The 27686-nt window shown below is 47.4% G+C and overlaps 1 protein-coding gene across 2 annotated transcripts in view; it reads left to right on the top strand.

The window, feature by feature from the left end:
- The window catches only part of LOC141220370 (uncharacterized), a 135066-nt gene that overhangs the window by 81165 nt on the left and 26215 nt on the right, over window positions 1-27686 (top strand). The window contains exon 1 of one of the 2 annotated variants that reach the window (XM_073666295.1): window positions 14767-14820. The exons of the other annotated variant lie outside the window; for it this stretch is intronic. The gene's annotated coding sequence lies outside the window, so the exon portion shown is untranslated. Of the gene's footprint in view, window positions 1-14766; window positions 14821-27686 lie in introns of those variants that run through there. 2 annotated transcript variants of the gene reach the window in all.

Raw genomic sequence — 27686 nt, 5'->3', positions numbered from 1 at the left:
AAAGGCAAGACTACTTAAGAAGGCTGTCCCACATTATTAAGCAGCCTACATTTTCTGCCAAAATGGGAAAGAAAAAGGATGTGTCGGCTGCTGAGAAGCAACAAATTGTGGAGTGTTTAGGTCAAGGCAAGACTACAATCAACATTGCCAAGACACTTCATCCTGATCATCGCACAATCAAGAAGTATGTAGCTGATTCACAGTACACACGTGTGCGTGCTGATAAGGGAAAATTGAGGACTCTTTCCTACAGGCAATTACGTCAGGTTAAAAGAGCAGCGGCAAAAAAGCCTTGTCATAGCAGCAGACAAGTTTTTGAAGCTGCTGGTGCCTCCAACGTCCCCCGAACATCAAGATGCAGAGTCCTTCAGAGGTTTGCAGCTGTGCGTAAGCCATCCTGTCGACCTCCTCTATCCACTGTACACAAGCAGAAACGGCTCCAGTGGGCCAAACAATACATGAAGACTGACTTCAAAACTGTTTTGTTCACCGATGAGTGCCGTGCAAAGGTCGATGGTCCAGATGGATGGAATGGAGAATGGCTGGTTGATGGACACCCCACACAAACACGGCTACAGCGCCAACAAGGAGGAGGTGGAGTAATGTTTTGGGCTGGAATCATGGGGAGAGAGATTGTCGGCCCCTTTAGGATCCCTGAAGGGATAAAGATGAACTCCATAATGTATGTGGAGTTTCTCAAACAGCACTTCCTGCCATGGTTCAAGAAGAAGAACCGTGTATACTGCAGCAAGATCATTTTCATGCATGATAATGCACTGTCTCATGCTGCACATAACACATCTGCATCTCTGGCTGATATGGGCATAAAAGGGGACAAACTTATGGTGTGACCCCCATGCTCCCCTGACCTCAACCCCATTGAGAACCTCTGGAGCATCATCAAAAGGAGTGTCTATGATGGCGGGAGGCAGTTCACAACTAAGCAACAGCTCTGGGAGGGTATTCTGTCCTCATGCAAAACAATTGAAGCAGAAACCATCCAAAACCTGACAAATTCAATGGACGAGAGAGTTGAGAAGCTCCTTTCGAACACGCGGTCCTATGTGCAAATGTAACATCACCTAGAATAAAGTTTTGAGTTGAAAACTGTTTGATTTCAGTTTCTAATAACCTGCTAATGCTTATAATTTCAAAAATGACCATTTTTTGTTCTTTATTAAAATGAAAAGGTTGATCGAAGAGTGTGGGGGATCTAAGAGTGTGGCAACCCAGTAGTCAGGATTACTTCGAATTCTGACAATCTGAGGGTCATGTTGCAGGTAGTGCAGCAAGAAGGCACTCATGTGTCTTGCGCATCTAGGAGCCCCAAAATTATTTTCCGGGCTAGATGCAGCTAAAAATTATTATTAATTTGAAAGCTGGTGGAGCTTAGTATAGATGACCTAATAGAATCAGTACTGCAAACTGCTACAAAGCCCAAATTATTTTCCAGCCAAGATACAGATAAACATGATTAGTAATTTTAAATCTGGTGGAGTTTAGTATAGATGGCCTAATAGAATCAGTACTGCACACTGCTACAAGGCCCAAATTATTTTCCAGCCAAGATACAGATAAACATGATTAGTAATTTTAAATCTGGTGGAGCTTAGTATAGATGGCCTAATAGAATCAGTACTACACACTGCTACAAGGCCCAAATTATTTTCCAGCCAAGATACAGATAAACATGATTAGTAATTTTAAAGCTTAAAACGGTTGGTGAGGTGATTTTAACAAATCATCAAGCTTTTACTCTCCCCAGGATGACACAGGGGTAGAAAAGTCGTTTCAGATCCATGATTTGTTCATCTTTATGAATGTGAGTCTGTCTACATTATCAGTGGAGAGCCGCGTGCGCTTATCTGTCAGCACACCACCAGCAGCGCTGAACACACGTTCAGACAGAACGCAGGCTGCGGGGCATGACAAGATCTCCAAGGCATAAGTGACGAGCTCCGGCCATTTATCCAGATTGGAAGCCCAAAAGAGGAAGGGTCCAGTGACACAGTCATGGCTTTAATGTTTACTTGGAGATACTCCTGTACCATCGTCTCTAGGCGTTGACTATGTGTCAGACTTCTTGTCTCCTGTGGCCTTGCAAAGGATGGGCTAAAAAAGTGGTGAAATGATTCCGCAAAATTGATGTTACCAGCAGATACTGTGTTTCAGTTACGGTTTGAGTGCTGAACACTCGACGGTCCCACGGTTGGCAAGTTGGAACTGTGAGATTCACTACGTGCACCACTAGTGTTTTGGGGAAAAGCACATGTAAGATTCTGCAACAGTCTCTGCTGATACTTCTGCATGCGTGCATCTCTTTCTATGGCAGGAATAATTTCTGCAAATTTACTTTTGTTCCGGGGATCTAACAGTGTGGCAACCCAGTAGTCAGGATTATTTCTAATTCTCACAATTCGAGGGTCATGTTGCAGGTAGTGCAGCAAGAAGGCACTCATGTGTCTTGCGCATCCAGGAGCACCAAGTCCCTGTTGTGTTGGTGGCGAGGTAACAATCATGCTTCCTTCCTCTGCCCTTTCCCCCCAACCTCGCACAACAGAAATGTGATCAAGGTCTCCCTCATCTGATGAGTCTTCCATCAGTTCATCCTCCACTTCTTCCTGGGCTCCTGCACCTTCCTCACTAGTTTGGCTGCTACCATGCGCCCTGGTAAAACCATCTCCCCCACCCTCACATGCCTGCCGCCTTGGTGCTGCTGACCGTCTGGACCTTGCAGATGTTAGCCCTTCCGCATACAACTCCTCCTTCTCTACTTCCTCCACCTCCTCTTGTGCCACCACCTGACTCTGAATTCTGTTTAACATGTGCTCCAGCATGTAAATCACCGGAATAGTCATGCTGATAATTGCATCGTCAGCACTAAACATCTTCGTCGCCATTTCAAAACTGTGCAGAAGGGTGCATAGGTCCCTGATCTGAGACCACTCCTCCAGCGTAACTTGCCCCACCTCTGGATCTCGTTGGCCCAGGCTATACGTCACAACGTATTGCACCAGGGCTTGTCGGTGCTGCCACAGTCGCTGCAACATGTGCAGAGTTGAATTCCACCGGGTAGGCACATCGCATTTTAGCCGGTGAAGTGGCAGGCCCAACGACTTCTGTAGAGATGTAAGTCGCTGAGCTGCGGGATGCGAAAGGCGGAAGTGAGCACACAGCGACCGTGCCCTCTGCAGAAGGCCATCTAGTCCGGGATAGCGGGCTAAAAATTGCTGGACAACCAGGTTCAACACATGAGCCATACAAGGCACGTGTGTGACATTGCCCCGGCGAAGGGCCGCACCCAGGTTTGCAGCATTGTCGCACACGGCCTTCCCTGGTTTCAGGTCCAGTGGAGACAGCCATTCATGAAACTGGTTCTCCAGAGCTGACCTCAACTCCTCAGCTGTGTGACTCACATTTCCCAGACATTTCAAAGTAAAAACCGCCTGATGACGTTGAGCCCTGCTGCCAGCATAGTAACGAGGTGTGCAGGATCCCATCTGCGCAGTTAGAAAGCTTGTGGCATGACCAGGCAGGCTTTGGGTGCAGGTGGAAGACCGAGAGGAGGTTGAGGAGGCAGAAGCAGTGTAGAACTTTGAGATAAAGAGGATTGACGCACAACTCGTGGGGACGGCAAGACTTGGACAGCAGCCCCTTGTCCTGCTGTCACCATAGTTACCCAGTGTCCAGTCAGCGACATGTAACGCCCCTGTCCATGCCTACTCGTCCAAGTGTCTGTGGTGAAATGCACCCTGTCACACACAGAGTTTCTCAAAGAAGCGGTGATGTTGTGTGCGACATGCTGGTGGAGCGTAGGCACACCTTTCTTTGAGAAGTAGTGCCGACTGGGCATCTGGTACTGGGGCACTGCGACGGACATGAGGTCTCGAAAATTCTCTGTGTCCACCTGGCGGAAAGGAAGCATTTCTGTAGCCAAGAGCTTGCAGATGGTGAAATTCAACCTCTTAGCTTTCTCATGGCTAGGAGGAAATGGTCTTTTACTTGTCCACATCTGAGGGACCGAGGGCTGGCTGTTGTGCTTAGACGGGGTTGAGAAGGGTGTCCCCGGCAAACTGCCGGTCTGTGAGGAAGATGCAGGCGGACATGTTAGGTTGCCTTCATCCAAAGGTGGTGCTATCGATGTCGGACAGCGCTGAACACCAGCTGGTGTTTCCACCTCCAAAGAAAATGATGACCTGCCAATCACGCTGGCTGTTGCGGGTAAAGAGGTGGCAGGTCTGCGTCCCAAAACAGGTGTGACTGCTGTCCCCCCAGTCACAGAGGATAAAGAGGCCGTGGATGCACAAGATGTGGTAGACGGCGGTTGGCCCGGCCGGCTAGGCCGCATTGTAGCACAGTGAGCTTCCCACTGCAACTTATGCTTCATATCCATGTGCCGGTTCATGCATGAAGTACTCAAACTATGTATTTTTTGGCCTCTACTTAGCTTTTGCTGACAAATGTTACAGATAACATGAGTTGGGTCATCTTTATCGATCTGAAAAAATGCCCAGGCTATGCAAGGCTTAGCACCCATGCGACCTGAAGAGCCACCACGACTTGGGGTCAGAGGCAGAGTTGTACTACGTCTCTGTCCAGGAAGGCGCAACCTGACCTCGTCGTCACTAGCATCCTCCTCCACCTCCTCTGCTGACCTCATCTCTTGGCTGACTGTGTGTTGACAGTAAGTGGGATCTCCAACCTCGTCATCATCACCCTGTGTGTTCTCACACCCGTCGTCCTCAGAGCCAACCTCTTCCTGCCCTGACAAAAAACTAAAGTTGTCGCTCCAATCAGGTATTTGAGTCTCATCATCGTCTTCCTCATTGTCTCCACCAACAGGAGTTACAGTTTGGGAACGAGGGTCTACATTATGGTCAGAACCTTCTGCGTCTGGTCCTGGATCTGAGGACTGGAGTATTTGTGATGTTGAAGTTGAGGTGGAGGAGAGCCCACTTAAAGGAGCACTTGATATCCGTTGAAGCACCTGCTGTTTTTGTGCCTCATCTGGAATTTGTAGCGATTGGCGTGGCCGTAAGAAAGGGATCTTATCACATTGTCCGCTAAAAGAAGTAGACATCTTAGTTTGGCTGGAAGATGGTCTTTCTTCTGCAGATGTTACTGTTGCTTTAACACCTACCCCACGGACACAAAATTTTTTTCCCTTCCCAACACGCCTATTCCCCTTTCCACCAGCAGCAGGCCTTTTTCCACTCATTTTGGTGGTTAACTAATTTACAACTCTGGAGTTGTTTGCACAAAAAACAATGGATGGGAACCGAGCAGAGCTGAGTGGCCAAACTGTGGTATTAGCCCAAAAGTATTGGCTGGGTTAGATGGAGATAAAAATAATTTTGAATTTGCAACCTGCTGGAGGTTAGTATAGATGGACTAATAGAACAAGTCCCACACACTGCTAGAAGCCAAAATATTTTTTCAGAGCTAGATGCAGAAAAAAATTAGATTGAATTTGCAACCTGATGGAGGTTAGTATAGATGGACTAATAGAACAAGTCCCACACACTGCTACAAGCCGAAATATTTTTTCAGAGCTAGATGCAGAAAAAAATTATATTGAATTTGCAACCTGATGGAGGTTAGTATAAATGGACTAATAGAACAAGTCCCACACTCTGCTAGAAGCCGAAATATTTTTTCAGAGCTAGATGCAGAAAAAAATTATATTGAATTTGCAACCTGATGGAGGTTAGTATAGATGGACTAATAGAACAAGTCCCACACACTGCTAGAAGCCGAAATATTTTTTCAGAGCTAGATGCAGAAAAAAATTATATTCAATTTGCAACCTGATGGAGGTTAGTATAGATGGACTAATAGAACAAGTCCCACACACTGCTACAAGCCGAAATATTTTTTCAGAGCTAGATGCAGAAAAAAATTATATTGAATTTGCAACCTGGTGGAGGTTAGTATAGATGGACTAATAGAACAAGTCCCACACACTGCTAGAAGCCGAAATAGTTTTTCAGAGCTAGATGCAGAAAAACATTATATTGAATTTGCAACCTGATGGAGGTTAGTATAGATGAACTAATAGAATGATGCTATGCCCAAAAGGTTTTATTTCACTATGTGTAGTAAAAAAAATTGTATTCTATACACAGGTGGTGTAGCTTGCAACACAGATAGGCTTCTCCACTGACTAACACACACTGCAAGAGGACAAAAAGGTTTTGCTTTGCTAGATTAAGCCAAATGCTGTGAAAAAAACTTGCACAGCACTGGCACAGACCTGCCTTGCAAAAAGTGATAGGAACTGATGTAACTTAGCCCTGAAAAGGACTGCAATTACAATTAGTCTTTTCTCCCAACCAATCTATTTAAGAGCACAGACCTGCCTGATAAAAGTGATAGGAACTGATGTAACCTAGCCCTGAAAAGGACTGCAATTAAAATTAGTCTTTACTCCCAACCTATCTATTTAAGAGCACAGACCTGCCTGATAAAAGCCGTAGGAAATGATGTAACCTAGTCCTTAAAAGGACTGCAATCACAACTATTCCCTACTCCTAAGCTATCTGTAGATTTGTGCGAAAATTGGCTTGAAATTAACAAAGTATAGCGCACACATCAACAGCGGTGCCGTCTAACGCGCAGCTGCAGCAGTGAGAAAATGGTGGCGACGGGGAAAATGTCTGGGTCTTATAGGGCAAGGACATGTGACATACACTGCCAATGACACATGCCCTTGCTTGTGTGAAAAAAAGCAGTTCGCTCCGTGTGTGCGCTGCTGATAGGCTGACAGATTGGACCTCCCCACTGTAAATGCGGGAAAGAGAAAAAAAATGGAGATCTTCATTATTCCTGCAGAGATCCATCCCCTGCCCCTCCCCCCGCCCCGCTGTACACTCAAACTGCGTATTAACATTAATTTTCAGCATTACTGAGAAAAAATCCAGTTATGATTTTGGTGCACGAACAGTTATCGAACATAACCTCGAACAGCTGAATTTTTTTCAAATCGTTCGTGTTCGCCGAACGGCTCGAACACCGCCCAAAACAGCTCGAATTTGAGATTGGCGAACAGTTCGAGTCGAACACCGCTCATCTCTAATCATAAGCTGGGGTTAGATACTGTCGTGGTAGCCCTTCCAAGAATTTGGATTGAGATAATTATCTCCAAATCTGCCATTTTTGGTTCAAATTAAATAAATAAATACGATGCATCGGAGAAATAAAATAACACACAGCCAGTTTCTGAGTGTACAATTCTTGTCTGCTCTCAGAACCCAAGCAACAAGTATTTTGTTACACCCCAGAAGAAAGGGGTGGGTAACATTACCTAAGAAAGAAAGTATTTTAATTGGAAATAACAGTCCTTGAAAGCTAGCTCTGTCCAATTTACTATACTTTTAAAAACAAAGTAGGAAAGCTTAACACAAAGACAGCTGTATATTTCATACAATGCCGTGTTATCGCTTTTATGAGTAACACTTATAAGACTAATATTAAAATATTAAATTATCAAAAATATATACGGTATTTTTCGGCCCATAAGACACACTTTTTTCTCCCAATATTTCGGAGGAAAATTGGGGGTGCGTCTTATGGTCTGAACGTTACCTACGGTGGTGGTAAAGTGGGTTTGCAGGGCCCTCCAGGATCGCGGTCGTGGTAGCAGCGTCAGCGGCAGCAGAGGTGAGGCAGAGCGGCTGGGGCAGGGACCGGAACCTGTGCCCGGCCGGTGCTGGGGCTGGGGCCGGTGTCGGGCTGTGAGCGGTGTCGGGTGGCGAGGCAGTGCAGCCTGCGCAGGTTTCCGGTGTGCGCAGCCATCTTCCTAGAGCTGTGATATACAGGAAAATGGCCGCCCGAGCCGGCACATGTTCAGACCGTAGCTCCGGCAGCCATTTTCCTGTAGCTCACAGCTCTAGGAAGATGGCCGCGCACACCGGAAACCTGCTCAGTCCGCACTGATTCGCCGCTCACTGCCCGGCATCTGCCGCAGACCGGTACAGGCACCAGCCCGAGGTCCCGGCCTCAGCACGTTACAGGCCCCAGTCCAAGGCCCCGGGCTCAGTCCGCTACAGGCCCCAGCCCGAGGCCCCGGCCTCAGCCCTAGCCAGAGGCCTCAGCCCCATATAGAGGCCTCAGCCCTAGCCAGAGGCCTCAGCCCCAGCCAGAGGCCTAAGCCCTAGCCACAGGCCCCAGCACAGGAATCGGCCAGGCTGAGGGCCTTAGCCAGGCACAGGCCCCGGCCCGGCACAGGCTTCACAGCATCTGACCTCTTCTGCTGCAGCCGCCAACTTCCTGAGGAACCCTGCCTCCTGTGACCCTCGCTCCACTGCCCCCCAGGTAAGATACCATACCTATTCAGACTATAAGATGGACCCCCATATTATAAAAAATATTTTTTTCTATTTTCCACCCCAAAATATAAGGGTGCGTCTTATAGTCCAAAAAATACAGTAGGTAGATTTAATTGTCTAAAATAATAATCAAATCAAAGTATAAATATTTACCATAACAATACGGAGTGTTACAGTGGGACTATTCACAGCACATGATACACTACACATATCTAGATATAGGGCTCAGTGTAGTGTATCACATGATGGGATTAGATACACTAGTCCGGGGCGTATTGCACACAATGACGGGATTAAATACACCGGTCTGGGGAATATCGCACATTTTGTTGGAGACCGCCAGCGATACTGACAAGTACAGTGTCACTGAGGACGGCCGGCAGAGCTGATCCTGATAGATGGTGCTGCTCGCTGTATCATAAACTGGGGTTAGATATGTGGACTGTATCACATGCGCGTTTAGATATGCTTAGAGTAAGACATGCTGCTATTAGATACAGGACTAAGTGTAGTCCTGTATGGGGTTAGATATTGAGCTCAGCAGAGTGTATCATACAGGATGGGATTAGATACAGTTTCTAATGTATGGAGCAGGGTCACACCTTACACCACTGCTCCTATAGAAGTGGACGGAGCGGGGTCACACACTGCACCCATAGAAGTGGACAGAGAGGGGTCACTATTGAGGGGTTTGTACTATTCTAGGAGTACAACAACAGTTTCATGTACCTTACCATCCACAGTCTGCTGGTATTGTGGAAAGGATGAATAAGACAATAAAATCCAGAATTGCCAAAATGTTATTGGACAAAGGTAATACTTGGGTGGATGCAGTACCTTTTGTACTGTTGAGTGTTAGAGTAACAACTTCCTCCACAACTCAGTTTACTCTTTTTGAACTAATGTCAGGAAGGAAAATGCCATTGATTTTCCAACATGAACCATTTTTGTCCACACCTCAAAAAGATGGTGTTGCAAGGTTCAAATGGTTGCAATTGTTGCAGGAAAACTTGAAAACCATTCTTCCACATGAATGCAGAGGATGGAGCCACCATATGAATCCAAATTCAAAAAAGGGGCTCTAGTCATGATTAAAACTTTCAGGAAGAGTGGACCTTGGGAAAGTAACTGGGAAGGTCCCTTTGAAATAATCGACACCATGGGATGAGTTATGATCCTAGTGCAACCAGCATCCAACGTGGTTAAAAATACCTGCAGACAGCAAAAATTGTGGGTACATATTGATCAATGCAAATTGTATATTACAAAATAATGATACTGCATTTCTTTTAGGAAGAAATGGATTCCAATAAGAGCTGGAATACGGAATACCATGTCCTTGATGGATGGAAGGGATTCAACACCAATCCTTCAAGAAAAGAAAAAGTTTCCCAGGAAAAGCTATTATCTGATGGGAACCACATTTCTGCTACTTTGTACTATTTCAATTCTGATCTACGCAGAAGACATTTTATATCATGGAGCAAATACTAGTGAAGTGAATGGGCATATCAAAGGAACTTTACAAAGTTTACAAACCAAGAGGATCAAGTATACAAAATCTAATAGATGAAGACATACTGGATGATTCAGTAGATATTACTGGAAACATTTGCATGGGTTATGGTGTAAAATGCTGTATTGAGCTACACTTCATACACGACATTTAATATTACATGCTGCCACAGGACCTAAGTCTAAATTTACACAGTTACAAGGAGATTATATACATTATAATAATACAGGCACATGGGAATGTAATCCTACAGATGTGTTATACTGGAATATAGAGATAAGAGGTGAAGAGAAAGCTGTATGGTCGGGTGATATTACTAATGATATGATCACAAAAGGGACAGTTAGAACATCCGAAACAGAGATTGTGTTAAAGATACAACTTTTGGGGAAAATTTTGGATCCTTCATTACTTTCTATTACAGAAGAAGATGAAGATTGGGTAAAAACATGGAATTTCCAGATAACCAGAGAATCAGTACAAGTACAAGTATCTGTAGTTTTTACAGTAACAAATACTATCGCTCCAGAAGTAAGGGTTGCACCACAAGCAGTACATAGTCAAGAAAATATGTCTCCTCTTTAATTGAAATGCAACACAAGGTTAGAGTTACCTCCCGAGTCTTTGCTAACATGGACCAGAAACAAATTATTTTTGGGAAGTTTTTCAAATGGTCCAACAAATGTTATACATAGAAGTCAATACGGGAATGTGAGATGGTTGGATAAGAATTTAGTTTTTTCTCTAGATAATCCATCTCCTAAGGATTCTAGACTTTACCAATGTTGCGTTTTAACTAAAAATAATTAAAAACAATGTAAAGATGTAAATGTTTGGTCAGCAGTAGATAATGTATGTACACAGACAAGGTTTCAACCATCTACTCCTTTCCAAATCAATCAATTACAATCTAAACCTCTATTAAGAGATGGAGTGTTGATAACTATAGTCTGGACTTTTGATATGTCTAACTTGAAAATCTCATCCAGATATCCCAAATGTCAATCACATCTCATCAACATGGAGATGGAAATAGAACAATGGTTTGGGAAAAGATCTTCAACACATGTTAGAAGTAAGAGGGGGATATTAGAAGGTATTTTGGGGGGGATTAGGAATAGTGGGAAGTTTAATTAATACTATGGACATTCATACACTTAAATCAGATTTGGAAAATATTGGGTATATTGGAGGTAAAGGGGTAAAAATTAAGAAAAGTTTGCATCAACTCCTTGAGAAGATGGTTTTGAACACTGCTGCTGTGCTGGGATCTTCAGTGTCACATCTACAAGATGCTACTTTAGCTCTAATAGAAAGTGAACAGGAATCCCAATGGCCGGAGCATGTCTAGAAATTCAGATTGAATACTCCACCAATCTGAAAATGATTGCACAGGCATTGCAAAGTGGAATTACACCTTTAGGAATAATGAGAAATTTGCCTACAGAATATATTTTTGCATTAAATCATACAGATTTGTGGGTAAATAAGTGGTTAGGATGTGAACAGAACATTTGTATGGGAACATCACTAATCCCAATATCGGGAAGAGAAGAAACCATGGTTCCTATAACTGTTCTGGGCATTCCTGTTAGTAATACACAATTACTATATTATCTATTACAGTACACAGATTTTGCATTTGATGGTACAAACACTGAACAATTAGACATTTTTTCATGGTTATAGTGGGTACAGAAAGTATTCAGACCCCTTTATATTTTTCACTCTTTGTTTCATTGCAGCCATTTGGTAAATTCTAAAAAGTTCATTTTTTTCTCATTAAAGTCCACTCTGCACCCCATCTTGACTGAAAAAAAACAGACATGTAGAAATTTTTGCAAATTTATTAGAGTTTGCTCAAAAACACATGAAGGACTCCCAGACTATGAGGAAAAAGATTCTCTGGTCTGATGAGATGAAGATAAAACTTTTTGGTGATAATTCTAAGCGGTATGTGTGGAGAAAACCAGGCACTGCTCATCACCTGCCTAATACAATCCCAACAGTGAAACATGGTGGTGACAGCATCATGCTATGGGGGTGTTTTTCAGCTGTAGGGACAGGATGACTGGTTGCAATTGAAGGAAACATGAATGCGGCCAAGTACAGAGATATCCTGGATGAAAATCTCTCCCAGAGTGCTCTGGAACTCAGACTTGGCCGAAGGTTCACCTTCCAACAAGACAATGACCCTAAGCACACAGCTAAAATAACAAAGGAGTGGCTTCAGAACAACTCTGTGACCATTCTTGACTGGCCCAGCCAGAGCCCTGACCTAAACCCAATTGAGCATCTTTGGAGAGACCTGAAAATGGCTGTCCAACAACGTTTACCATTCATCCTGATGGAACTGGAGAGGATCTGCAAGGAAAAATGGCAGAGGATCCCAAAATGCAGGTGTGAAAAACTTGTTGCATCTTTTCCAAGAAGACTCATGGCTGTACTAGCTGAAAAGGGTGCTTCTACTCAATACTGAGCAAAGGGTCTGAATACTTATGCCCGTGTGATATTTCATTTTTTCTTTTTTAATAAATTTGCAAAACTGTCTGTATTTCTGTTTTTTTTTCAGTCAAGATGGGGTGCAGAGTGTACTTTAAAAAAATTAATCATACCTCATGTCATGCCAGAGTTGAGAATGTACACACGATACATGACTTGTTGACCCCAATAAGCTTGAACAAAATTTGTTTCCAAGTTATATCAGAAAATGAAGTTGTTTCTGCATTCTTCTCCTCTTGTGTACATGCTGAAAATCTGACAATAGGTTTATATTGTATGGAGGGAAATGTGAAAAATATCTCCAAGTAGGAAGGAAGTATTAATATTACATCAATAGGGACAAGAAATCTGAAAATCCTTTCAATACAGTTCAATTTGTGCCAAATAAATAATTTTCCTTGGAATATGTGGACAAATGAGATAAATAAAGACAAAGGTTTGTTAACAAAACAACTAAAAGAAGCTGAAATTGTATTTGGACATGAACAAGGTCATTTAGATGATATTGAACATGAGTGGACAAGTATGTCAGGCTCATCTTGGAGGAGAAATCTAGGAAGATCAGTAACTAGTTGGTCACAGTCTTCAGCGAAAATGGCTGCAGGAAATGTATTAACAAATCCGATCATAATCATATTTATTTGGATCTTGCTGTGTATTGTTAATCAGATTTTTATCATGTGTAAAATTAAGAAAATATACAAAAAAATAAAGACAGAAATGAAAAAGGAAGATGATATTTTAAGAGAAATGTTAAAAAGAAAAAATATAACTTTTTGAGTGAATTTTTATTTTTAATTCAGAAGTTTTTGGGAACTCAGATGACATTCAATACAGGTGTCGATACAAGGTGTTCAGAATAAAGAATGAATGTGATACGAATGGTGAGAGAATGAGTTTAGGATTGATTATGATATTTTTTAAATCATAATCAGGGGGGACTGTAAAATATTAATTTCTTATGATAGAAAAATATATATACATAAGCTTTAACATGCTTAGGCTCTAACCATGCTTAGATTCAAATATAGAGAAAGAATGTGCAGTTATTCTGGGACCTTGGTAGAAACCTGTTCAGTTTGTCAAACCTATAGGACTCTTGTCTATATGGGTTATTTGGGTATAACTAATGATCCTTAAAGGTCACTAGCCATATGTTTAAAATATACCAACATGAGGTGATGTGCACGTAGCCAAAATGCATATGTCACAAGCTACTAGTTTTGTTCTAATATGGTAGAAGCTACTAATATATCAGCAAGTCGCCATATTGGGTTATGAAACTGTAAAAATATTCTCCAATGTATGTCTATGAGGCGAGATGGTATATAAGCAGAGCCAGACATGGGGGAGATCACTCATTCCTCGGGTATCTCCAGCACGGATCATGCTTCCATACTGGATACGTAAGAACCTATAATTGTTTCCTTTCTCTCTTCTAACCTGATTCTTCTTTTTGCGTGCTATGAACTATATTTCTTCATTTTTGTAATCACTTTTGAATGAACATTAAATAAGCTTTTGTTTTATCCACACAATTCAAGATTGTTTTCCTCTCTATTCTCACCGTACCCTTACCTAAAGTAAGGAAGTGTTAGTTTTCCTAACACCAATCAACAACCTTTTCACACTGCTCTGGCTTCAAGAGTGGTATTACGCGGACCCCTAGAAATTGGGACAGGAAGGTAGTTTGACTTGATTGGGTGCCTGTTGTGCTCCCTCACAGGCACAGTTTCATGTTGCCCACGGCCTCGGCGTGCATGTCCACTTCCCCCTCCCTTGTCACGCGCCTTGCCCATTTTAAATGGAGTTTAATATTTGTCACGTTGCCAAAAATGTCTGTATTATTACCGCTGTAATATAGGATCACGTCTGACCTGGGAGTCAGAGATGCTTCCAGTGGTCTTCCCCATGCTGTTCCCAAGTCTTTTCAGCACTGTATGGATGTGTCTGATCATATCTCACACACCACATGGCCAGATAAGGTTGTAAAATGTTATTTACTGGTGAATGTATTTTTCACAGTTGAAAGCAATGCAAAAGTGCAAAAATGCATCAAAAACGCTGTGTGTGAACATAGCTGAAGGTGTGGAGGAGTATTTTTGTTTTTGGTTATTTATTTTGCCTTATATACAAGCCATTAACCTGGAAAGGATGTTCCTTAACATATTTCCCAGGAAAATCCATTTTGGTTTCATTTTTGTATGTTTTATTGTGAGTCCGTAAAAGTGGCGTAATACTCTGACAACGTTGTTGACAGCAGTGAGCGGCTCTGCTACATCCACACTGTAAACCCCTCCTGACCCCACACATAAATTTCAGCTCATCCAGCACCATGACAACCAGCACAGCAGAGTCCTGCATCCACTGAGGCCCCTGATCATGTGACCCCTGACTCCTCCCCTCCTGTGACCTCATCACAGGTCCTGTGCGCACAGAACAGACATATATTTGGTGGCGGCTCTGCAGGTGGAGGTATGTGGAGATCCCCCATTACTGGGCGCAGGGGGCATTAACCCCTTCAGCACGGAGACTCTTTTGGGGTCTTGTGTTGCCCCTTTATAAGAATCATAAGGTTTTGTTCTGTTTCCTGTAATAGATACATACGACCCAACTATGGAGACAGGAAGGGAGGAAACATATTGTTCTCATAGTACAGGACCCCGTTACTGGCCCCACAGTGTAATGCCCCCATTATTCCCCTTATGCAGGATGTATGATGCCCCCCACAGTGTAATGCTCCCATTATGCCCCTTATGCAGTATGTATGATGCCCCTACACAGTGTAATGCCCCCATTATGCCCCTTATGCAGTATGTATGATGCCCCCACACAGTGTAATGCCCCCATTATGCCCCTTATGCAGGATGTATGATGCCCCCACACAGTGTAATGCCCCCATTATGCCCCTTATGCAGGATGTATGATGCCCCCACACAGTGTAATGCCCCCATTATGCCCCTTATGCAGGATGTATGATGCCCCCACACAGTGTAATGCCCCCATTATGCCCCTTATGCAGTATATATGATGCCCCCACATAGTATAATGTTCCCACAGTACCGCCTGAGGTAATGCAGTTGGAATAAGTCCTCTGGAATTTGTTTTCCCTCTGCCTGCTCCCCTCCATGTATACCCTCGAGCATGTATACATGCATGTAGGGGAGCAGGCTTTACTAGATATCGAGGCTTTGTACAGTAATATACCGCATGAGGATGATATCAGAGGAGTAAGACATTTCTTGAAATCGAGATCAATAGAGTGTAGCAGAAATAATGACTTCATGGAGAATCTTCTTAAATACACTCTTGTTCATAAGTTCTTTCTTTTTGACAGGAAGTTCTTCACCAGCTCAGGGGTACTGCGATGGGGAGCCCCTGTGCCCCATCATATGCTAATCTAGGTTTGAGCTGATGGGAGGAAACCACAATATTCAGGGATGATTATAAGTGGTGGCATCCATATATTGGGGTATGGTATAGATATATTCAGGACAATTTTATCTTCTGGTCAGAGACGAGTGAACAATTTCTTGAATTTGTCAGGGAAATCAACATCAATAGAGTGGGCCTTAGATTTACATCAGAGGTTAATTATAACCAGTTGCCTTTCCTGGATGTACTAATCAAGAAATAACGGGATGGGACCCTAGGGACACTCATCTACCCTAAACCTACAAGCACTAATAAACTATTGAAGTGGGATAGTCACCACCCCATCCCCCAAAAAAAGGAATACCCAAGGGACAATTTTTACAGTTGAGAAGGAACTGTTCTAATGTCACAGATTTTAATATACAGGCAATAGACATGAACACCAAATTCAAGGAAAAAGGTATCCACAATACATTTTGAATTTCACACAGTTGTTTGCAGAAAAACGGGAGAGACAGACACTCCTCCATACCTAACCAAGAGAGCAAGAAAAAGATGGGATAACACAAGTAATAGGAACTTGTGACAATCAGAGTGACCGTATCTTTAATATCCTCAGAAAACACTGGGATATACTTGTGGTGGACCCGGACCTGAGGGTGCTGTGTGATCTACTCTCACAATAACTTTCAGAAAGGGTCGTTCAATTAGGGACCGTTTAGTGCATAGTTTCTATAAAAAACCTGCACCCAAGGGGACTTGCTTAGATAGAAGAGTTTGCGGTTTCTTTATATGTGGAGAACGTTGTACATGTAATTGGATGAGACCATGCAAATCTTTCTCGAGTTCCTCCTTTTTCTAGAAGGACTATTCCAACTGTAAAACCTCAGGACTTGCATATATGGCCACTTGCACCTGCCCCCTAGATTATGTATGCACGACCAAGAGTTAGTTAGTTAGGAGGGTGGGGGAGAGGGGCATTTGCGCGATACACGCCATGGTCAGGACATCCCATTAGCGAGACTCATGAACAGTGTACATAGATGTGAAACCGGAGACATCTCCTTTTGTATCATTGAGATGGTTAATCCCAACGTGAGAGGAGGTGATCACAATAGATGTATCCTCAAAAAGGAAAGTGAGTGGATTTTTAGACATTATTCACTAGCCACTAAGTGACTCAATGAGCAAATTTCCTATGCCTCTTTTGTGTGAATACAGCCCCATTCTGGATTACATTTTTGGATTTTATACTCTACCCATTGCTACTCAGTTCCCTGTGAATGAGGTTCACATATTGTTTTACTTCATCGAGATATCTGAGCTTCTATATCAGAATTATTTCTTATCAGTTATATCCCATGTAACGGGTCTGGGAGGTGGAACCACAGAGCAACTATACAAAGGGGCAGTCCTTGTAAGGAAGCGGGTGACACCCAGGGAAGGCGGGCAGGTAGTCACGGCAAGTGACAGGGACAGTCTCTGGGTAGAAGGGCAGGTAGTCACGGCAAGTGACAGGGACAGTCTCTGGGTAGAAGGACAGCAGGCAGGTGGCTGGTGAGCGCTTCCAGGTGAGCGGGCGAGAGTCTCTGGACAGGCAGGTGGTCACGGCAAGTGACGGCAGAACCTCCAGGTAGACTAGCAGACAGGTAGCAGGTGGATGCTCCCAGGTGAGCGGGCAAGAGTCTCTGGACAGGCAGGTGGTCACGGCAAGTGACGGCAGAGCCTCCAGGTAGACTAGCAGACAGGTAGCAGGTGGACGCTCCCAGGTGAGCGGGCAAGAGTCTCTGGACAGGCAGGTGGTCACGGCAAGTGACGGCAGAACCTCCAGGTAGGCTAGCAGGCAGGTAGCAGGTGAGCGCTCCCAGGTGAGCGGGCAAGAGTCTCTGGACAGGCAGGTGGTCACGGCAAGTGACGGCAGAGCCTCCAGGTAGGCTAGCAGGCAGGTAGCAGGTGAGCGCTCCCAGGTGAGCGGGCAAGAGTCTCTGGACAGGCAGGTGGTCACGGCAAGTGACGGCGGAGCCTCCAGGTAGGCTAACAGGCAGGTAGCAGGTGAGCGCTCCCAGGTGAGCGGACAGGCTGGTCCATAGACAGACTGACAGGTGTCGGAACGCAGACCGTCGGACCGCAGGCTTGCAAGCAGGTAAGCGGATATCAGACAGGTATCAAGCAGGTATCTGGCAGGTGACTGGCAGGTAACAGGCAGGAATCTGGCAGGTGACTGGCAGGTAACAAGCAGGAATCTGGCAGGTGACTGGCAGGTAACTGGTAACGGGACCTGAGGGCTGAAGCAGGGTGAAGGCTTTGCAACAACATTGCTCGGGCACCTCCATCTTGGAGGAGGTGCCTTATATATGGAGAGGTCCTCCGGCCATTGGCCGGGGACTCCTTAGAGCGGCGCGCGCGGCCCCTTTAAGAGAGGGGGAGCGCGCACGCGCGCCCTAAGCACAGTGACCAGGGGAGGAGCGCGCGCTGCCAGCAGAGCGGGAGGAAGACGCCGGGCACGGAGCAGAGAGGTGAGAGGAACAGCGTCCCTGCCTAGCAGGAGGCAGGGACGCCGACGCTACAGTACCCCCCCCTTTAGGCCCCCCCTTTTTTAGGCCAGACAGAAATTTACCAAGGATGAGAGGGGCATGTATGTTCTCCCGGGGCTCCCATGTTCTCTCCTCAGGACCAAACCCCTTCCAATCTACTAGAAAAAAGGTCTTTCCTCTTACCCTTTTGGTGGCCAGAATGTTCTCTACCTCAAACTCGTTTTCAGCGGAAACCGGAGCAGGAGGCGTACCTGTAGACTTGGAAAAAGAGTTAAGTACCACGGGTTTGAGGAGAGATACATGGAAGGAGTTAGGGATCTGCAAGTTGGCCGGGAGTTTCAATTTATAGGCCACCGGGTTGATCTGTTTGATAACCTCCAGTGGGCCGATGAACCGAGGCCCTAACTTGTAGGAAGGAATCTTGAGCCGGACATACTTGGACGAGAGCCAGACTTTATCTCAGGATGGAATTGTGGAGGATCCAGGCGTTTTTTGTCAGCGTGTTTTTTCATCCGCTCGGATGACTGAAGGAGTGCGGATCAGGTACTCTGCCAAATGGAGGAAAATTTGCTAACGAGAGATTCCGCAGCCGGATTGTCCACCGAGGTGGAGACGGGAAATGGGATCCGAGGATGCTGACCGAAGACTACAAAAAACGGGGATTTGGAGGAAGATTCGCTCTCGTGATTATTGTAAGAGAATTCGGCCCATGGTAGGAGATCCACCCAGTCTGAATGGTGGGCATTAACGAAGTGCCGGAGGTAACTGGTCAGGATCTGATTGATCCGCTCCACTTGACCATTGGACTGTGGGTGGTAAGCGGAGGAGAAGTCCAGGGTGACGTCTAGCAGCTTACATGTGGCTCTCCAGAAGCGTGAGGTGAACTGAACCCCACGATCCGACACGATGTGGAGGGGCAGGCCATGGAGACGGAAGATGTGGCGGATAAAGTCTTTAGCCAGCTCGGGTGCAGACGGGAAGCCTGGCAGGGGAATGAAATGAGCCATTTTGGAAAAGCGGTCAGCGACCACCCAAATGACCGTACAACCGGCAGAGACAGGGAGATCTGTTATGAAGTCCATAGCTATATGCTGCCAGGGGGCAGCAGTTACTGGAAGAGGAAGAAGGCGACCAGCTGGCAGGTGTCTCGGAACCTTGTTGCGGGCGCAGGACACACAGGCAGAAACAAAGTCTATTACGTCCTTGTGCAGGGTAGGCCACCAGTAGAGCCGGGTAATAAGCTGGAGGGTCTTTTTCTGACCGGCGTGGCCAGCTAGCTTAGACGAGTGACCCCAGTGTAGGATCTTCTCCCGATCAGGTACCGTTACGAACGTCTTACCGGGAGGGAGACGATTTAGACTCACGGGGGCCACCTGCATTACTCTGGCGGGATCGATGATGTGTTTAGGCTCCTCCTCAAGATCAGACACCAGGAAGGATCGGGACAAGACGTCAGCTGTGATGTTTTTGTCAGCCGGGCGAAAATGAAGAACGAAATCAAAGCGGGCAAAAAACAAGGACCACCGGGCTTGGCGCGGGTTAAGTCTCTGGGCGTTCTGGAGATAGGCCAAGTTCTTGTGGTCTGTGTAAATTATTACCGGGTGAAGAGCCCCCTCGAGCAGGTAATGCCACTCCTCCAGTGCCAGCTTAATGGCCAATAATTCTCGGTCTCCTATAGAATAATTGCGCTCAGAAGAGGAGAAGAGTTTGGAGAAAAAGCCGCAGGTTACCATTCTTACGGAAGATGATTTTTGGGTAAGTACCGCCCCGGCTCCGGAGGAGGAAGCGTCAACTTCTAGGAAGAATTGTTTGTTGCCGTCCGGACGATGCAGCACCGGGGCGGAGGAGAAAGCCTGTTTTAAGGAAAGAAAGGCTTCCTCTGCTTCGGGCGGCCATTCTCTGGGATTAGTACCCTTACGGGTGAGCGCAGAGATAGGGGCAGTCCGGGAAGAGTAGTGCGGTATGAAGAGGCGGTAATAGTTGGCGAAGCCCAGGAACCGCTGAATAGCCTTCAACCCCTCTGGTCGGGGCCACTTCTGGATGGCAGACAGTTTCTCAGGATCCATTTGTAGGCCGGTCTGAGAGATTATGTAGCCCAGAAATGGAAGAGAGGTCTGCTCAAAGATGCACTTCTCATATTTAGCGTAGAGGTGGTTCTGCCTGAGCCTGAGCAGGACCTGACGAACATCCCTCGGGTGAGTAGGAAGGTCCGGAGAGAAGACCAAGATGTCGTCCAGGTACACAACCACGCAGGAGTAGAGAAGGTCACGGAAGATGTCATTGACCAACTCTTGAAAGATGGCAGGAGCGTTACAGAGACCGAAGGGCATTACAAGGTACTCATAGTGGCCGTCCCGGGTGTTGAATGCCGTCTTCCACTCATCCCCCTGACGGATACGGACCAGGTTATACGCCCCACGGAGATCCAGTTTGGTGAAGATTCTAGCCCCCCTCAGACGGTCAAATAATTCAGCAATGAGCGGGAGGGGGTATTTATTCTTCACTGCAATCTGGTTAAGGCCTCTATAATCTATACATGGACGGAGTGAGCCGTCCTTCTTTTTGACGAAGAAGAAGCCTGCTCCCGCCGGGGAGGTAGATTTCCGAATAAATCCCCGGGCCAGATTCTCCTCAATATATTCTGACATGGACGGGGTCTCTGCAGCGGACAAAGGGTAGATACGCCCACGGGGAGGAGTAGAGCCGGGTATCAAGTCGATCGGGCAGTCGTATGGTCTATGAGGGGGTAATGTCTCTGCTTCTTTTTTATTGAAGACATCCGCATAAGACCAATAGGGAACCGGTAGACCGGGTAGATTGACTGGGGTAGGAGAAGGACGAGCAGGATGAACGGGAACTAGACAAGTCTTATGGCAGTCCTGTCCCCAGCGAAGGACTTCTCCGGTCTGCCATTCAAGCACGGGTGCATGTTTCTGGAGCCAAGGTAGGCCTAGCAAGAGTGCGTGAGAGAGTCCAGGCAGAACATGAAAGGAGATGCTCTCAGAATGCAGCATTCCCACCTGTAGAGTTAGAGATTCGGTGATGAGTTGGATGGGATGTGGTAAGAGGCCCCCATCCACGGCGGCCACAGATAAAGGTACGGCCAGAGGTTTGGTGGGAATACGGTATTTTTCTACCAGGGATTGAGAGATGAGATTTCCAGCAGCTCCTGAGTCAAGTTGAGCCAGTTCAAAATAGCGGTTCTCTCCGCAGATGATAGAGACTGACAGCATCAGGGATGGAGAGGGTTTACTTTTCTCTAGGGCGACCTCTCTGAGCGATCCTAGACACAGGCGTTTCCCGACCTCTCTGGGCAGGAACGGATCCGGTGCTCCTTACTGCCACAGTAGAAGCAGCTCCCCTCGGCACGGCGTAAGTCTTGACGGGTTTTGACCATCTTGGTCTGGTCGACCTGCATAGGTTCAGGTGAGTGTGCCTGGGGAGTAACGGAGGGAGTGACGGGTTTCTGGAAGGTAGGGGCTAGACGTGGAAACCTCCTCTCACGGGTGACCTCTTTGGCGCGCTCCTGGAACCGGATGTCAAGTGTTATTAAGTCGTCGAGAGTGGTAGGAATGTCCCGACCGGCGAGTTCATCTTTAATACGGCCGGACAGACCCTCCCAGAAGACAGACACCAGGGCGTCATTATCCCAGGCCAGCTCCGAAGCAAGGGTACGGAACCGTATGGCATATTGACCCACGGTGAGATTTCCTTGATGGAGGCGTAGCAGAGATGATGCGGATGAGGTCTTCCGTCCGGGTTCGTCGAAGACTTTCCGGAAAGCCGTGAGAAAGGCTGGCAGGTTGGACACCAGGGGTCTCCTCTCTCCCATAGAGGATTTAGCCAAGCCAGTGCCTCCCCCGTGAGATGGGACATAAAGAAGGCTACTTTGGCCCGGTCGGAGATAAACTGGTGGGACAGGAGTTCAAAGTGCAGGGTGCACTGGTTTATGAAGCCCCGAGCTTGAGCGGGATCGCCTCCAAAGCGAGGAGGTGCAGAAAGCCGGGGTCCGGGGCAGGATACCATGGTATTGGTGGGCAGCGGCGCTGCCGGGTTGCGAGTCATGACACTAGCGGTGGTTGCTGGTGGAGCAGTCAGAGTGTCCAGGCGAGAGTTGACATTCCGCAGGTGACTCAGGATGGACTCCTGTTGGGACCTCTGCTGGGACAGTTCATGACATAGGTCCAAGAGCGAGGGAGCTTGGGTGCCACCGGGTTCCATGGCCCGAGCAAACTGTAACGGGTCTGGGAGGTGGAACCACAGAGCAACTATACAAAGGGGCAGTCCTTGTAAGGAAGCGGGTGACACCCAGGGAAGGCGGGCAGGTAGTCACGGCAAGTGACAGGGACAGTCTCTGGGTAGAAGGGCAGGTAGTCACGGCAAGTGACAGGGACAGTCTCTGGGTAGAAGTACAGCAGGCAGGTGGCTGGTGAGCGCTCCCAGGTGAGCGGGCAGGAGTCTCTGGACAGGCAGGTAGTCACGGCAAGTGACGGCAGAACCTCCAGGTAGACTAGCAGACAGGTAGCAGGTGGATGCTCCCAGGTGAGTGGGCAAGAGTCTCTGGACAGGCAGGTGGTCACGGCAAGTGACGGCAGCGCCTCCAGGTAGACTAGCAGACAGGTAGCAGGTGGACGCTCCCAGGTGAGCGGGCAAGAGTCTCTAGACAGGCAGGTGGTCACGGCAAGTGACGGCAGAACCTCCAGGTAGGCTAGCAGGCAGGTAGCAGGTGGACGCTCCCAGGTGAGCGGGCAAGAGTCTCTGGACAGGCAGGTGGTCACTGCAAGTGACGGCAGAGCCTCCAGGTAGGCTAGCAGGCAGGTAGCAGGTGTGCGCTCCCAGGTGAGCGGGCAAGAGTCTCTGGACAGGCAGGTGGTCACGGCAACTGACGGCAGAGCCTCCAGGTAGGCTAGTAGGCAGGTAGCAGGTGAGCGCTCCCAGGTGAGCGGACAGGCTGGTCCATAGACAGACTGACAGGTGTCGGAACGCAGACCGTCGGACCGCAGGCTTGCAAGCAGGTAAGCGGATATCAGGCAGGTATCAAGCAGGTATCTGGCAGGTGACTGGCAGGTAACAGGCAGGAATCTGGCAGGTGACTGGCAGGTAACAAGCAGGAATCTGGCAGGTAACTGGTAACGGGACCTGAGGGCTGAAGCAGAGTGAAGGCTTTGCAACAACATTGCTCGGGCACCTCCATCTTGGAGGAGGTGCCTTATATATGGAGAGGTCCTCCGGCCATTGGCCGGGGACTCCTTAGAGCGGCGTGCGCGGCCTCTTTAGGAGAGGGGGAGCGCGCGCGCGCCCTAAGCACGGTGACCGGGGAGGAGCGCGCGCTGCCAGCAGAGCGGGAGGAAGACGCCGGGCACGGAGCGGAGAGGTGAGGGGAACAGCGTCCCTGCCTAGCAGGAGGCAGGGACGCCGACGCTACATCCCACTTATACTATTTAGTAACTAACAAGTGTGGTGTTCCTCGTGTATCTCTAATTATGCAATAGGGGTGAAATTTGGCCATTTAGGAATATTTTGTGGGCCACCATCCCATATTTTATGAAGTGATAAAGTAGATCTACATGCCTATTGCATGATGGGAGGATGTGAAATACTTGTTTTTAGTCTCCCTTGACGCTGATCTCAGATAGAGGACTTTTCTATATTGCTGGAACGCAACCCAAATTCATTATGTGCTCCGGAGTGGAACGCATGCACAGTCGTACATAGGAGACTGTAATGCTCTCCGGCATAGAATACACACATCCAGGTGTGCACAATCGCTGACAATGACCCTAGATGCGCTCTGGCATGGAGTGCATAACTACAGGCATGCGCAGTCACGGGTATGAGTGGCGCGGCGGCAATCAGTTTATCTGGCGTTTCAGTGTAAAGTGCGTCACTTCCAGACATGCACACTAGGTGATGGACATTATAGGACCTCTAGCTCATGAGAAGTAGCACAGACGCTGTACATTATTGTAGACAGACTCCATTCTATATGTCCTGTGACAATTCACCTCTAGGAATGGGAATGGGTCTCCTAGTCTGGGGAGGGGTTTTGGATGAAGTGGGATATTTATACATGGACACCTGGCTATTAGACACACTATGCTGAACATCATGAATTATCATCCCTGTATCAAGACTCCTGATGAACCTGTTGGATAAACGCATTGAGGCGGATTATTGAAACATTCTCTGATGACTATCATACCCTTTCCTTTATATATACCTTGAGAGATATCTGATCCTATTTAATGTATCAGTGTATTTTTTTGATATATATATCAGAGTTAACCAGGGCATCTGACGGACAGCCATCAGTGAGCAGAGGCGCAATTGTCATTCCTTAGTGTGCCAACCTGCGCGGTTAGGCAGTATCAGCTTTGTTTGGGTACAGGATAGGGTAAGGTAGTGACTGTATCAATTATTCAGCAGCATCATTGCTTACATCTGTTTATATACATCCACAACAAGCCATCGGGCTCCCTCTCATTCCCCATCATCACAATTTCAGCGACATCCACATTCCCATGACGGTGATACCATTGAATAGAATAGTGAATCAGGAGTTGAAAGCTCCCTGATCCACCATTCAGCCTTCCCCTGTGAGTCTGAGACTCCGTGCACTGCAGGCACAAACACGTCACTACATCACGGCTGTATTGTGGAGACTCAGTTTGACCAAGGTTTCTGACCTTAATTAGCCGTTGTGTTTTTGCTGCCAAGAGATGCAGAAACGTTGCCGAAATTTCTGCAGCAAATACTCAATGTGCGCACATACCTTAGGGTTATGGCTTGTTCACTATCATCATAAGGAAAGGCCAGGTGATGCAAATTTCCCAGATTTATAAAAACCTCCTCTAACCTTGTGCCATTAAAACGCAGCCTTGGGTTCTTCTAAACAGCTGCCTAGCACTCTGAAAATGAAAATGGTGGAGGCCACAAAGCAGGAGAAGGCTATAAGAAGATAGCAAAGCGTTTTCAATTTACCCTTTGTTACAGGGCGGTATTCCGTATATTAATCATTAATGCCAGCCTTGACCATCAGTAACCAATATCTGGCTAATACCTCACATGTTACGTACTCTGATTCCCTTGCTATAAACTATACTGAACGGCGACTAACTGAGATGAAACCGTGTATCAATGAAAGATATTTATTACACACAAGTCTTCAGTTATTATACTACTAATTACCGCACTAACACAGTACACAATAATAATATATAATTAGCCCCACAATAACCTAATTATACTTCCCACCCACTTACCTAAAAAAATACATACATTAATAAGAGTCCACCGCCCATCACTAACTATCCCTACGGAGAACAAGGGGTTAATAGCAGCGATATTTAGCAGAGTCCAGGTGCTGTGAGGCTGAAGATCCTGCTTGAGGGTGACCACAGTTGCTTGATGGTAGGAGAGGGGGTGCTGCAGCCATAAGGAACGCTGGGGTCGTGTGGGGTGAAGAGAGGCAGAAGATCAGGTCAGAAGGTGAGCAGCAGAGTGTGACAGGCTGCCCGATGCGGAACATAGGGAGGACATGGAGAGCGGAGGAGGGGGCCATGGATGAAGGGGCTGCTGCAGAGTACAGTGCAGGACGGGAGCAGGGCTGAGGCTGGAGAGCAGAGGAGATGAAGGGACTGCGGGCAAAGGATGACACAGAGAGGAGGAGGGGGCAGGGCCGGCGTCAGCACCCGGCGTACCCGGGCAAGTGCCGGGGCCCTGGAAAATCAGAGGGGCCCACCGCCCACTCACTGTCGGGGCCCTGGCCGCTTCCTCGGCACCTGTTCAGGGACGCAGGCGCTGCTTGATTGCCGGCACTCCCCCCAGACACGGCCGCGCGCTGTCCGGCTGTGTCTGCTAGTAATGACGCGGCAGGGTCGACGGCACTGCACCTTTAATTGTGCTTGTGTGTCGCCCCTGCCGCGTCATTACTAGCAGACACAGCCGGACAGCGCGCGGCCATGTCGGGGGGAGTGCCAGCAATCAAACACCGTCGGAGCGGAGGTCCTGCACAGATGGGCGGGAGGGGCCCGGACCCGACCGCAAGTGGGCCCCTCTGATGTTCCAGGGCCATGAAGTCTGTGACACGCCGGGGGCCCTGCACTGCCCCATACCTGAGGAGCTGCTGGACAGGACACTGGACCGGGGACAGGTGAGTGAGGCTTCCCCAATCCCCATATTAAAAATATTTGCAATGGGTCTGTGTGAGTGCATGTATGTGAATGTCAGTGTGTATGACTGTGTATATATATTTGTCTGTTTTATATATGTCTTTAAGAATTTTTGTAAAAATGTGTGTATGTCTGTATGTGTACATATCTGTGTACCGTGTGTGTGTGCGTGCATGTGTCTGCGTACCGTGTGTGCGTGCATGTGTCTGCGTACCGTGTGTGCGTGCATGTGTCTGCGTACCGTGTGTGCGTGCATGTGTCTGCGTACCGTGTGTGCGTGCATATGTCTGCGTACCGTGTGTGCGTGCATATGTCTGCGTACCGTGTGTGCATGCATATGTCTGTGTACCGTGTGTGCGTGCATATGTCTGTGTACCGTGTGTGCGTGCATATGTCTGTGTACCGTGTGTGCGTGCATATGTCTGTGTACCGTGTGTGCGTGCATATGTCTGTGTACCGTGTGTGCGTGCATATGTCTGCGTACCGTGTGTGCGTGCATATGTCTGCGTACCGTGTGTGCGTGCATATGTCTGCGTACCGTTTGTGCGTGGATATGTCTGCGTACCGTGTGTGCGTGCATATGTCTGCGTACCGTGTGTGCGTGCATATGTCTGCGTACCGTGTGTGCGCGTGTCTGCATATGTGAAGGATGAGGGGGCAGGCTGGGCCCTGTGTACTATATATATATATATATATATTTCTCCGCCGTATCTCTGCATCATGAATCGTGGTATGTGTTAAAAGGGCCCACTGAGACTCTTTCGCCCGGGGCCCAGAAAAACCTGGAGCCGGCCCTGGGAGGGGGCCATGGATGAAGGGGCTGCTGCGGAGTACAATGCAGGACGGGAGCAGGGCTGAGGCTGGAGAGCAGAGGAGATGAAGGGACTGCGGGCAAAGGATGACACAGAGAGGAGGAGAGGGCCATGGATGAAGGGGCTGCTGCGGAGTACAATGCAGGATGGGAGCAGGGCTGAGGCTGGAGAGCAGAGGAAATGAAGGGACTGCGGGCAGAGGATGACACAGAGAGGAGGAGTGGGCCATGGATGAAGGGGCTGCTACTTAGTACAGTGCACGATGGGTGCAGGGCTGAGGCTGGAGAGCAGAGGAGATGAAGGGACTGCGGGCAGAGGATGACACAGAGAGGAGGAGGGGGCCATGGATGAAGGGGCTGCTGCGGAGTACAGTGCAGGACAGGAGCAGGGCTGAGGCTGGAGAGCAGAGGAGATGAAGGGACTGTGGGCAAAGGATGACACAGAGAGGA

Source organism: Phyllobates terribilis, unplaced genomic scaffold, assembly GCF_046119375.1.
Source record: "Phyllobates terribilis strain yellow unplaced genomic scaffold, ASM4611937v1 Scaffold_285__1_contigs__length_2463970, whole genome shotgun sequence".
NCBI classification, from domain to species: domain Eukaryota; kingdom Metazoa; phylum Chordata; class Amphibia; order Anura; family Dendrobatidae; genus Phyllobates; species Phyllobates terribilis.
Note: the sequence above shows the minus strand (reverse complement) of the source record. Positions and strands in the feature narration are given on the sequence as shown.